Source organism: Podarcis muralis, chromosome 4, assembly GCF_964188315.1.
Source record: "Podarcis muralis chromosome 4, rPodMur119.hap1.1, whole genome shotgun sequence".
In the NCBI taxonomy this organism is placed as follows: Eukaryota; Metazoa; Chordata; class Lepidosauria; order Squamata; family Lacertidae; genus Podarcis; species Podarcis muralis.
Window position 1 is genome coordinate 76731896 of NC_135658.1, and position 12832 is coordinate 76744727.

At 41.7% G+C, this 12832-nt stretch overlaps 1 long non-coding RNA gene across 1 annotated transcript in view; it reads left to right on the forward strand.

The window, feature by feature from the left end:
* LOC114596409 (uncharacterized) overlaps positions 1-12032 on the forward strand; it is a 46098-nt gene extending 34066 nt beyond the window's left edge. Inside the window, exons 2-3 of the long non-coding RNA XR_003706519.2 lie at positions 7347-7433; positions 10193-12032. This is a non-coding gene — a long non-coding RNA (uncharacterized LOC114596409). The remainder of the gene's footprint in view (positions 1-7346; positions 7434-10192) is intronic.
* Positions 12033-12832: the final 800 nt, after the last annotated feature.

The following is a 12832-nucleotide window of genomic DNA, read 5'->3' on the forward strand; positions in this document are numbered from 1 at the left end:
CTGCGAGAAGCCAAGTTACAGGGAACCAGGCAGAGGGCCTTCTCGGTAGTGGCACCCGCCCTGTGAAACGCCCTCCCACCGGATATCAAAGAGAAAAACAACTACCAGACTTTTAGAAGACATCTGAAGGCAGCCCTGTTTAGGGAAGCTTTTAATGTTTAATAGGTTATTGTATTTTAGTGTTCTGTTGGAAGTCGCCCAGAGTGGCTGGGGAAACCCAGACAGATGGGTGGTGTATAGATAATAAATTATTATTATTATTATTATTATTATTATTATTATTATTATTCATCTGGGCATCACAGTCTTGCCCAGGACAGCTAGGCATAACACAGTTGCATGAGCCAGGAACACGGTGGCTCCTCCTTCTCTTTCTGCTGTGGAGGGGAAGCAGGCCTAGGCCCATAGCGGTGGCAGGAGAGGAACTGCTGGCCATGAAGGCCAAGCTGCCACACAACGCCTGCACGACGTCCTGCTAGGGAGCTTCCAAGTGATGTCTGATTGGCCACTTCGAGAATGTGATGCTAAATTAGATGGGCCTTTGTAAGATCCTGCAGGACTTTAGTTTTTTATGTTCTCTTCCTCAACTGTGCTTAGAAATGCACCATCTTGCTTGTTGATATAGCGATAGAAAAAGTTGTGACTGAATTCTCTACATTATACAAGTATGAGCAGACAGAGAGATCTGTCCTTCAGAACTCTGTGGAAATGTTTTCTCAACAGTCTGCACCCCTCTTTCCGGGCACACAAACTGGGGTGGAATCTACACACATATTTTTTTTAAAAAATGCTGTGAAAATGCCTTTTTAAAAAGTTTTGAAAAATACGTTGAATTTTACATAGCTCACTGTCGCCACCTAGTGTCACATTTCTATATTTCACTTTACACGACAGTTAAAATGTTTTGTTTCCAGCTGTGTGGCTGAGTCCTAAGATGACCATTTCAATTAATTTTGCCAAGGAAGGAGAAATTCTCCGACAGTTGTTTCAGGGTGGTGCTCAACAGGAACAGTGGCAATAGCATAGCTTCTTTTTTGTAGTTTGCTTTTCTTTTTTTTTGCTGCCTCTGCAAGTGAAACCAGTAGCGACTACAGGGGCAGCTGGCTAGAATTTTGCATTCCTCACAATGCCCTGGACCTAGCAGGGAAGAGGAAGGGAGGGGAAGAACAGCCACTAACAAACACAATATGGTAGGAAACCTTCAAAGAAAATCTGCAAAGTAGCCTTTTTTTTCTAAGGTGGGGAGGGGGGTCCATATATTTTCTCAAAAAGAAGTCTTCAGGGATTTTCTTTTGGCTCAGCTCAGTTCTGTGATTCTCATCAATAAATATGAATTCTAAATATGGACTGATGGGCTTATTCATACAGCTGGATTGTTCAAATGGATTGCAACTATATTATTGCAAGTACATTCTTGCAACTCCCGTGAGTGAGGAATAAGAAATGATGAGTCCTTCCTATGTCTATTTCTCTGTAAGTGATGAACGTCTACGTCAAGTATGAGGGGTTGCATGCTGCAAATATTCACTATTTCCCACTCTAGATAAATATCTAGCACGGTCAATAGGCTTGTGATCAGTTTTAACAGTGGGGGAGAAAACAATCAGTGATTCATTGTGCAAGATATTGTACTAATTAACAACATTTGATTCACATTGCGGTCTGGGCATTTAATCAGGGAACAATATACAATAAATCCTAGTGACTGTTTTTGACTGGGGAACCTAGTGCAAAAACTAATTTGGTGTTTTTGAATGGGTAATCATGTACATTCCCATGCAGTTTTGCAACATTTTGATTTTTTTTTTTAAAGTTAAAAATTAATTCATATTTATTTATTAAATTTCTAGCTTGCCATTCCTCCCAATGGAGCCCAGGGGAGCATACAGTCCAACAGCAAAGCAATTTAAGCATTTTAAAAAATTACATTATGCCCTTCTATGCATTTTATAAGAAAACTACCTGCTCATTTCCTTACTATCTGAAATCCAAACATCTCTGTGTCACCTGCCTTAAGGAAGCTCTTGCACTGAACGAGATACTTTAGGTATGTGTATGCAAAGTGAAACAAGGATGGCAAATGATGAACATCCCAGGCATGCCAAAACCAACCCATGTTTGAAGAAAGATGCAAGGGAAAGAAAGAAAGTTGGAAATTTGGAGAGAGAGAAATCGAAACGATTCACATATGCCCCCATATTATGATGCTTTGGCGTCGGACTGCAGAAGATCCAAAACTCACCGTCAGGATCTACATTTGTGTTGCAGATGTGAACAACCACTAAAAGAAAATGTGGTTTCACATCCATTTCTAATATATGTGCGCAAAGGAGGTGAAAGAGAGAAGAGGGAGGATGTGTATTGTTTTGAAAGTGTATACAGTCCAGAATGATAATATTTGACAAGATCGAGTGTAGCCTCAGAACAATCTGGGTGAGACTAGATGATCAAAACCAAAAACAAAGCGAAGAGAAAAATTCAATCAGCAGCTGTTGCAGACCCCCCCAGGACAATACGAAAAAATATTCATTGAGCAACAACTGAGTTGTTCAAAACCACACAGCACTTTCCCAGAGGGGACTTTAACTGTCCAAACATCTGTTGGATGACAAATAAAGCTACTGTAAATATGGATCAGCAAATAGATTCCTGGCCAAAAACAGGGGGAGGAAAAAACAACCACGGACCCAGGAAAGAAATCCTAGTTGCAGTGTTTTGGAGAAAGCTGCTTTATAGCTGAGAGAAGGCAGTGCTGGTATTGCTTCTTAGGAAATCAGGTTCAAAAGCATTGCTTTCCCTTAATGGTGGCAGCATGGCTGAGAATATATGAAGGCATCTAGCAAGCTTGCTTCAAGCAAGATGCAAACTGAAGGCACGGCAAAGATGCAACACAGATGGCAAGGAGACACAGATGAAGGAACCCAAGAGAGCTTTGGCGGAGTGCAGGAATTGGGAATCAAAGGATTTGGATGCCGGAAAGGTTTGCTAACCCATGCCCTGCCTGATTTGTCTTTCTCCTCGCAATCCAAGCATTACATGCATTCCTAAGTAATCCTACAGACTCACAGCAAATTCTTTCTCCAAGTGTGAATCCTTATGTATATGTAATGGGATGATGAGCTGCTTGTGCGTAAAATGCAAGTCCCTCAGAGTTTGGTCAAGTCCTCAAACCTCTGCCTACGACGGAGCCCCTCCAGCATGGCTCCGTCAGTCGCTAGCAGAATCCGAAAGTGGTCTCTTACGGAATCTCTTCCAGCATAAAAGCTCCTTAACGGAAACACGTCTTCTGGACTCTCGGCGTGACAGTTTCCGGCGAGGAGTGGGTGTCCCTATAGGAGGTCTTGAAACCTCCCCACTGTTTTCGCTGGAAGTGCCTCTGAGCCATCCCTCCGACTCACTTTCCCCTGGAGCCCCTCCTCTCCCCCTGCTGGTTCCCTCTTCAGCTGCTAAGTCTGTCTCAACCTCAGGGAGCCCTTCCACCTCCTGTCTTTCCGATGGCAGTTCCCTGACAGTATATGAACATTTTAAGTGCTGGCACGATTCATGCACAAGAGGAAGATATAAGCTGAATTGGGGAACTCCAAGTACACATTTTAGGCAGAATCCCTTGGAGGGGAGGGGAGGGGAGGGGAGGGGATGCCCACCCCCTAAAAAAAGCAGTCCAATGAGGGTCGTGCAAGATGGAATAACAGAGCGGAAAGGGAGCTGGAGTATGTAAGAAAAGGCATGGCAGGCTGGCATCCTTGAAGTGTGGACTTCCTGGATTCCCAACACAGAGATTGCTGCTGGCAACTGACTGAGGGAGGTGGCAGGGAGGTCAGCAAAGTGCAGACGCAGCAGTGGGAGGGAAGGATTGGCTCTGCCTCTGTGCCTGCACTTCACAGACCACCCCACCCTGTCAACTCACTCTTCCCCCTCTCAGTTACTGGCAGCAACTTCTGTGTTAGGAGGCCAGGTGAGCGACATTGCCCCACTAGCTGCTACCGATTGAGGCTTCCTACCTGTGAACCAGGCAACCTACAATATAACAACTATCTTATTTTTTTTATTTTTTAAAATAATTTTTTTATATATACTTTTCAAGTTTATAAAAAGGTAAAGGTCCAGCCGTGAACGACTCTGGGGTTGTGGCGCTCATCTTGTTTTATTGGCTGAGGGAGCCGGCGTACAGCTCTGGGTCATGTGGCCAGCATGACTTAGCCGCTTCTAGCGAACCAGAGCAGAGCACGGCAACGCCGTTTACCTTCCCGCCGGAGCAGTACCTATTTATCTACTTGCACTTCATGCTTCCAAACTGCTAGGTTGGCAGGAGCAAGGACCGAGCAATGGGAGCTCACCCCGTCACGGGGATTCGAACTGCCAACCTTCTGATCAGCAAACCCAAGAGGCTCAGTGGTTTAACCCACAGTGTCACCCTCATCCCTTTCAAGTTGTATTTCACTAATTTTACAACCATTTTGATATTTCAAAACTCGACTTCCTTCCTCCTCTTTCTGCGGCTCCTTAAATTTATTTTTACTACCTTCTACATATCCAAATGAACTTAATTTGCTCACTTACTCATCTTCTTTAAAGATGTACTCTTATGAAACTGCAGGTTATTACAGGAATCCTGCCAGTGTTTTTATCTGTTTACAATTTATCTGTACATATTTAATAAACCATTTCCATTCTTTTATTTAAAAAATTGTAATCTTGATTTCTTATTCTTCCAGTAAGTCTTGCCATTTCTGCATATTCCATAAGTTGTTTCTGTTTTTTTTAATCCATTCCTATTTAAGGCAGGCGCGGCCGGGGATCTCCTTCTTTTGCCGCCTACCAGATATTGTTCTGTAGATGGAAGAGGGGAGGAAGCGCCATCACCTGCCCCGCATATTGAAGGGTAGTCCGATAAAGGATTCCGGGGGGTGTGGCCCTGTCCGAAGCCTAGGGAGGTGAGGGCCTAAGGCACGCCCCCCGGGAAAGTTTCTAGTTGATATGAATCAGCAGGACTCACCCAATGGTGGTTAACCCTTCCTGGACTTCAAGCGGATGGGCTGAAGTTGGATATAGTCGGTTAGGACCAATGCCTAAGCATCATCCCCTGTGACCAATAAAGTTGTGGCCTTATTTAGCCCATTAACCTTAATAATTGTGTCATGTGTCTTTATTTCCTCTGGGGGGGGGGCAGGGAACTCGCCACGCAACTGAGCGGTGCTGCAGAATAGAAGCAGCAGCTACAGAAATAGGTTTGGGAAGGGGGGGAAATGGGCTTAGTAGTCCATGAGCTGGGAAGGGGGAAATCTAGGGAAATCCCACGGTGGGGGGCGGCAGGGGTTGGCAGCTGGACCAGAGGGGCAAAGTCCCTTCTCCTCCCCATGTCTCTCTGTGTGTACACACACATACATTTGGAAGTGCTTCCTTAACACAGATAATTGAATTCTGCCATATTTATCCTTTGAGCCTTCCCACCAAGGTGGTTTCAAGAAGGACAGAAACGGGAAAGTGCCTTTTAAGGTATTACTGTATTACTTTTCAGTCTGCAGGGAACACTTACTGGGCTTTGCTATTGTCTTTCGGTTTAGAGAAATATTTACATGTGCAGAAAAAGAGAGCTCTCCAGCCTCACAGATAAGAACATTAATGCAACCACTTACATGCTAGATTTATGCATGTCTTTTGAGGCCCATGCCTATTATACTCAGTGTAAACACACATAAGATCTCCAGTGTATCTATTTTTTTATTTTTTAAAATTTTATTTAATTTTATTATTTTAATGCAGAATGGGCCCTTTTAGGGCTAACAATGTCTTGATTTCACTGGCAATATCCAGCATGAGGAGCTTCTTTTCTACAATTTTAGGATTTCTATCAAAGTAGGAGGACTTAGGCTGCAATCCTGTACATATGTAATTGCAAGCAGTGAGGTGGCCAAGCTTGCTTGTGATAGCAAATTGTACAGGCTGAACAAAAGGGGATTATCAGGAATTCCAAAAGTATATTTCCAAACTGCGTGAAAAGGCATTAAAATGACTAATGCAATTCAGTAAGTATAAAATGATGCACGTGGGGGCTAAATCCTGCCCCCCCCCCCCGCAATTTCATATTTACATTCATGTTGTCTGAACTGGTGGTGACTTACTGGAAGGTGACATCAGGATCATAGTGGGTAGGTGATGGATGAAGATGTGGCCAAAGGGATAAGAGGAAAATTCCTGTTAGGGATGACTAGGAAAGGGGTTGAAAATGAAACTGAAAATATCATAATACTGAAAATACTATGATGCAGCTGCACTTGGAATACTCTGTGTTGTATAGTACAGCTGGAAAAGGGCGACTAAAATGGTCAGGAAAGTGAGGAAAGTCCTTTTGAGAGAAAAAATGAACAGATGAACTTTTTAGTTTATTAACATTTTATCCTTGGCAATAGATAGATAGATAGATAGATGATAGATAGATAGATAGATAGATAGATAGATAGATAGATAGATAGATAGATAGATAGATGATAGATAGATAGATGATGATAGATAGATGATAGATGATAGATAGATAGATAGATAGATAGATAGATGATAGATAGATAGATAGATAGATAGATAGATAGATAGATGATAGATAGATAGATAGATAGATTGATAGATAGATAGATAGATGATAGATAGATAGATGATAGATAGATAGATTGATAGATAGATAGATAGATAGATAGATAGATAGATAGATATAGATAGATGATAGATAGATAGATGATAGATAGATAGATAGATAGATAGATAGATAGATAGATAGATAGATGATATAGAAGGAGCATCAATAATGTTACAGGCTGCTGTGTTGAAGTCTGTACATCAAAATAAATCAGGACAATACACAAGTAATAATACAAAAATAGTCATCAGGTGAAGTTCAACCCATAATTGTACTTCAGTACTAAATAGGCTTCCCCTGTTGGAAGCTGCTGCTGCTCTTGGAAGAGAGCAAATCTTAGTTCTACACAAAAAAGCTAACATTTGATAAAGAACAATTAAGTTGCAGCAACATTTTTAACAGAAATGTACACTACATGTATAAAAAATAATCAAAAGTTGCACAATGCTCCTTGACATAGTGTGTCATTTCATGAGGTCAACAAGGGATTTCATCTCAAAATCCCATTTATGGTAGAGTCTGAATCTGAAGACGAGAACCTTGCCGCACTCTTGGTTCCCATTAGAGCACAGCTTGCAGGAATCATGTCGGAAGTGTTCAGTTTTATAAAATACCCAATAAAGGCAAAAAGAAGAAGTCTTTTTTAAAAATGTGGCCCCTGTGAAGCTGTAACTCATTAGAAGCTAATGAAAGTGTATCTTTTTTATTATTTCAGTTGTTCTTGAGTGACTCCAACTTTCCCTGGTGTCTAGCCAATGGAATTCATCTCCGTGTGAATGTCTGCATTACTACAACCACTAAGGTGCGATTCATAACTCTGGGGGATCCTGATGTGCTTGAAGAAGCTCTGTTCTCTTATTTGCTAAGGCAGGCACCCCCAAACTCGGCCCTCCAGCTGTTTAGGGACTACAATTCCCATCATCTCTGACCATTGGTCCTGTTAGCTAGGGATGATGGGAGTTGTAGTCCTCAAACAGCCGGAGGTCCGAGTCTGGGGGTGCCTGTGCTAAGGAATGATCCTTTCAGGTACTGGGAGGTCTTGATTCCATGCAACACTAATTACCTGAGATATTTCCTGGTGCAGCCACTGAGCTAGAAGTAGAGTTGTCGACCAGCCATATCTGGAGGGCGCTATATTGACCACCTCTGCATTAAGCATAGACCTTGATATCCTTGGTCATGCACCCAGGAGCTACCAATTCATTGTGGTGGTGCATGAAGGCAAAGAACACAGGTTAATCCTTTGAGCTGAATAGCTTTTATTCTAATTCCTTCAGTATCTCCCATCTCTGTGAATCTTTCTGCCTTTCCCCTAATTTAGCTTTATATTTGGGTGGTTGGGAGGTGGTGGTGGTGCTGGAACAGGTTAGTTGCGATATTCATCACGCAGGGTAAGGATTTACATTCCTTTTGTCAGCGAGTAAAAGGTTCCAAACATCTGCAGTCAGAGCCCAGCAGCTTAACAGTTTCGTCCCTGCCCTGACCGCATAATTGTTAAATTGTGCATGTAAAATGGCTTCGGGATATTCTCTGCTTCTTCCAGCAGGTTATCAGGGAAAACCTGCCAAAAAACATTGCGGTGTTTATATATCCTTTAGGTTAGGAACTCAAAGGTCAATAGTTGCCAAAAGCGTTTTTTTGCTGGGCAACTGCTACTTTTCTCAAGCTTCACAACCCGCCTCAGCCGCAGTGATCCTTGTAATACACATAAACACACAAACGCACATCTTGCAGACCTTTCTGCTATGACCAAGCAATTTTGGTTTACTCAGGTATTCTATCCCTCTTTTTGCTCCAATTAATCATGATGATTAATTAGCTGCATAAGTGGGTATTACATGCTGCTCCAGTCAGCTTACATCCTCTAACATTACTAGTCTATTTCTTTTGGCTATAAACATCCCCAGTGAAACTTATTTTTACATGTAACAATGCAAAGATATAATTACCTTTCATGGGGCACGTTTCTCACAGTATATGCATAATGTATGTACTGTTTGTAGTTTTTGCTCTACAGGTAATTTATTGTTTAAAACGGGCAAACGTAGAATGGCTGAGCATTCTCAGATGCTAGTCTGGTGCAAGTCTTGAAGTCCACCGTCTTCAGGGAATCACTTCCACAGAGTTGTTTAGAAAGACAAACGCAAGACTTTCCCAAGTTAAATAAAGGGAGAGCTCGTCTTTAAAGTACCGCCGGCTCTGTGTTCTAGGATTTATTTCTATTGAACTACTTGTGCAAGGGATAAAAACAACCTCCAGTTGTTGTTTTTTAAAGCACTTTTATCACCTGAAAACCTTTAATGTAAAAATAAATGGGTACAGAAAAGTTTTAGAAATCTCGGCATATTCCAGTTAGTACTGTGCACAAAAACTGTGGACACTGGAATGAGACAACCATTTGTCCAGATTTGTGCAGGGGGAAGAGAAATTATCCTGCTAATAGGTGTGTCTTCAGAATATGACAGAAATTCAGGTGTCAGACACACTTCTGTGGGGAGGGAATTACCCAACCTAGGAGCTGCCATAGATAAAGCTCTGTCCTGGGCTGCCTCTTCCACGCACACTTTTGAGGATGGTGAACCATCTGCTATCTTAACACCTAAGGGGGGTCTCTAGGGAAGGAGGCACTCTTTCATATATTTGGCGCCTAAGTCTATAAGTGGCAACAGCAGCAAATGTGTTGGAAGTGTAGCCATCATTTTGCATCCTCCCCAATGCCCAAGACTTAATGTTGTTCTGCAGTATTGGAACGGAGATGGTGGTCATCACAAAAGATGGTGGATATCATGCCCTCTGACATTTCTCCAGTAAAAATAGGGACGTCCCATTCCACAATGAAAATTTTACTATTTATACCCCACACATCTTATTGGGTTGCACTCTGGGCAGCTTCTAACATATATAAAAACATAATAAAACATTAAACATATAGGATTGCCTTCAGAAGGTTCAGGGGTTGTATAACTCCATACCCTCCAACATTTCTCCAATGAAAATAGGGACATTCTAAGGAAAAGTGGGACATTCTGGGATCAAATCAGGGACATCCCTAGATAATAGGCACACATGGCGGGTCTGGCACATATATTTTTGTCTTTCTCTACTATCTGAATCATGGGCCGCAAGTGGTGCTGTAGGTTAAACCATAGAGCCTAGGACTTGCCGATCAGAAAGTTGGCGGTTCGAATCCCTGCGACAGGGTGAGCTCCCATTCCTCGGTTCCTGCTCCTGTCAACCTAGCAGTTTGAAAGCACGGCGGGAAGGTAAACGGCGTTTCCGTGCGCTGCTCTGGTTTGCCAGAAGCGGCTTAGTCATGCTGGCCACATGACCTGGAAGCTGTACGCCGGCTCCCTCGGCCAATAAAGCGAGATGAGCGCTGCAACCCCAGAGTCGGCCACAATTGGACCTAATGGTCAGGGTTCTCTTTACCTTTACCTTACTATCTGAATCAGGAGAAGCAGAGGAGGTGCCAAACCAATGTCTGCGGGGGAGTAATGGGCTGGTTGTTTCAGGTGTCTCTAACTTCAACACTTTTCTTTTCTTTCTTTCTTTTGTTGTTAGGTGAAGACACATCTGTTTGTCCAGGCCTTTGGGGAGCCCTGAGGTGCACTGGATGCTGAGAGTAATCTGCATTTGCTGTTGCTGCTTTTTGGTTTTATCACTGTGATTTAATTTTATTGTGATTTATATTTTTCCACCTGTCTTTTTATCCATTTTCATATTGCTATTTTTCATGTATCTGTATTTCCTGCCCTGAGACACTGAAGCAGAGGGCAGATTGCACATGATCTTAATGATGAAGTACAATAAAATATTTGGAGAAAAGTCTGCAAAGAGGCCTTCTTCTAAGGGTTTGAGGAAAAAGAAAAATCTCAGAACTTTTCTCAGAAAAACATCTTGACCCAGTTCTAGTTTTGATCACAGATGCCTGAACTGTCACCCCTGCCATTCCCTCTTCTTTCCTGCAGTGTGGATTATGAATTTGAAGTGACACGAGTACTTAATTTGTACAGGACAGGTTTGCTGAAAGACTACAGAGGGGTTAATTTACAGCAAATAAATAACTTACACTAATATCAGCTGCAGTGGCACAAGACTGTTGCGACTTGGTTCTTTTGGCCAGATATCCCCATTGGCCAGATAGCAATGAAGCTATGTTGAAGAGCTTATCAAGATCTGAATTGCAGTACATCTGTAGTATTCCATGAAACTGGCTTTTGCCTTAGATGACCATGGTTTTAAGTATGCCATCTGGGGAATCTGTGGCTCTGCCCTTCATTTTAGCGGCTTGTCATGTGGTGCCCAAACTAGGATCTTCACTGGTTGGAAGAAGGCTCCTCAATCTTTGGAGACCCATGGGGACATTTGGAAACCTGAGAAACTGTTGGGGGAGACCTCAGTCTATAGCTGCAAATGTAGCCCCTTCTACACTGCTACTCCTCCTCATCCCATATGTCAGTGTTTAGATGAGAGGTCACCAACATCTCTGGAAACCTGAGAAACCTGACTGTGGGGGCAACACCTCGCACTGCAACCTCGGCTGCTGCATCATAAGGCAAAACAGGACCAGGACAATGTGGGGAATCTATGTTGGCCCCAGGCACTCCATGCTCTACATCTGGAATTGGGCTTGAACAATCTAGGACAAGTACGGATGCATGGAGGGTAAATTGAAAAGCACAATTTGCGACATTGCACAACATCATTACTAGTCATGGGTCTGCTAAGGCATTAAATGTAGTTTCCAATATACCAGCTTTGTGGCATTTGAGCCTTATATACGTCGATCACTGAAAGCATCTCTATATAAACACACACTAAAAGAATGTGAGATTTTTAACTACAATTTTAAACTTTTTATTTGATCAGCCTCTCGGAAAATGCTTCCAGAGCCATTTTAAAAAGATCTGTTCAAACAAAAATCAGTTCAAATATATTAGGATTGTGTTCCTCTTAATTGCAATGATATCATCAAATCAAATAATATAGTTGATGAGCATTAAAGCAATAAAGTACAAAAGAAAACAAATGGATTGTGATGAGAAAGCTATAGCTGCAGTTTTGTTTTGGGTTTTTTTAAAAAAATATGAATCTAAGGAAAGCAGATGAAATGCCCTTCAACATCTGAAAGAAATAAAAAAATGCCAACAGATTGCCATCAGATCTATTTGGTTTATCTATTAAAAAAAAAGTTTTCTACATATTTCTTTGGGGAATAGTTTAACAAATGGTACATAGGGTTTGTGCAACACAACTGTAAACAGACATGTAATTCACCTGGCTTGTAATCTGCTCTTTGTTCATGCTTAAAGAACAAAACCAAATGAAAAAGTATGCAATTTGTAACAGAGCAGAGAAAAATAGATTCAAAGACTGATTGAAATGTGTTTTATGAATCTTCTTCACTTGTACTTAGTCCATTTATTTCTGATACTTGCTTGCATTTCACATGTGTTCATTAGCATAAATGAATACCTTCAGAAATATTTTCTCCAAAGAATATTTCAATATGTGCACCTGAGTCTGTGCATGTTTACTCAGGATTAAGCCTTGCTAAGTTCAATAGGTCTTACTCCTAAGAAGGAAATGTAAGACTTTCAGGGTTTGGGTGCCTTTCATTTTTTCCACTCTTATTTGCTACATTTCCACATCAGTCTGCATTTTTAAAAAATCCTCACAAAAATTCGCCATCATTTTAGTATACATTTCTCTTAATAAACACATTTTTGCAAGCAATTCCCCAGATTCAATGCATTTTTGTACGCTGACAGAAATGCAGGCGTTTTATGAAAATTTCCCCCTATTAGTTTGTATGCTCTTGTTTGGTCAGAACAGCTGAATTTCAGTTTGTGTATTATCTTGTGAAGTGTGAACTAAAACCTAATTTCTCCCCTGTTCTGACTCCCAAGTAAGCATGCATTAACTCACAGCCTTCAATACACAGACATGTGTATTGTGATGATCCTTTGTCAACCTACTGAACTGAATAGCATTCTTCCCTATATTGAGGCTGCAATCCTAAACCCACTTACAAAGGAGCAAGCCCTGTGGAACACAGGACTTTAATCTAAGTAAACATGCATAGGATTGTGCCGTAAATCTGTCAAAAGGGCGGGTGGGGGGAAGTCATCCTTCTGTAGTGGTTAAAAAAAAAACCAGCAACCCTCAACCACCCCATAATGTATGGATGCCTGAAACATT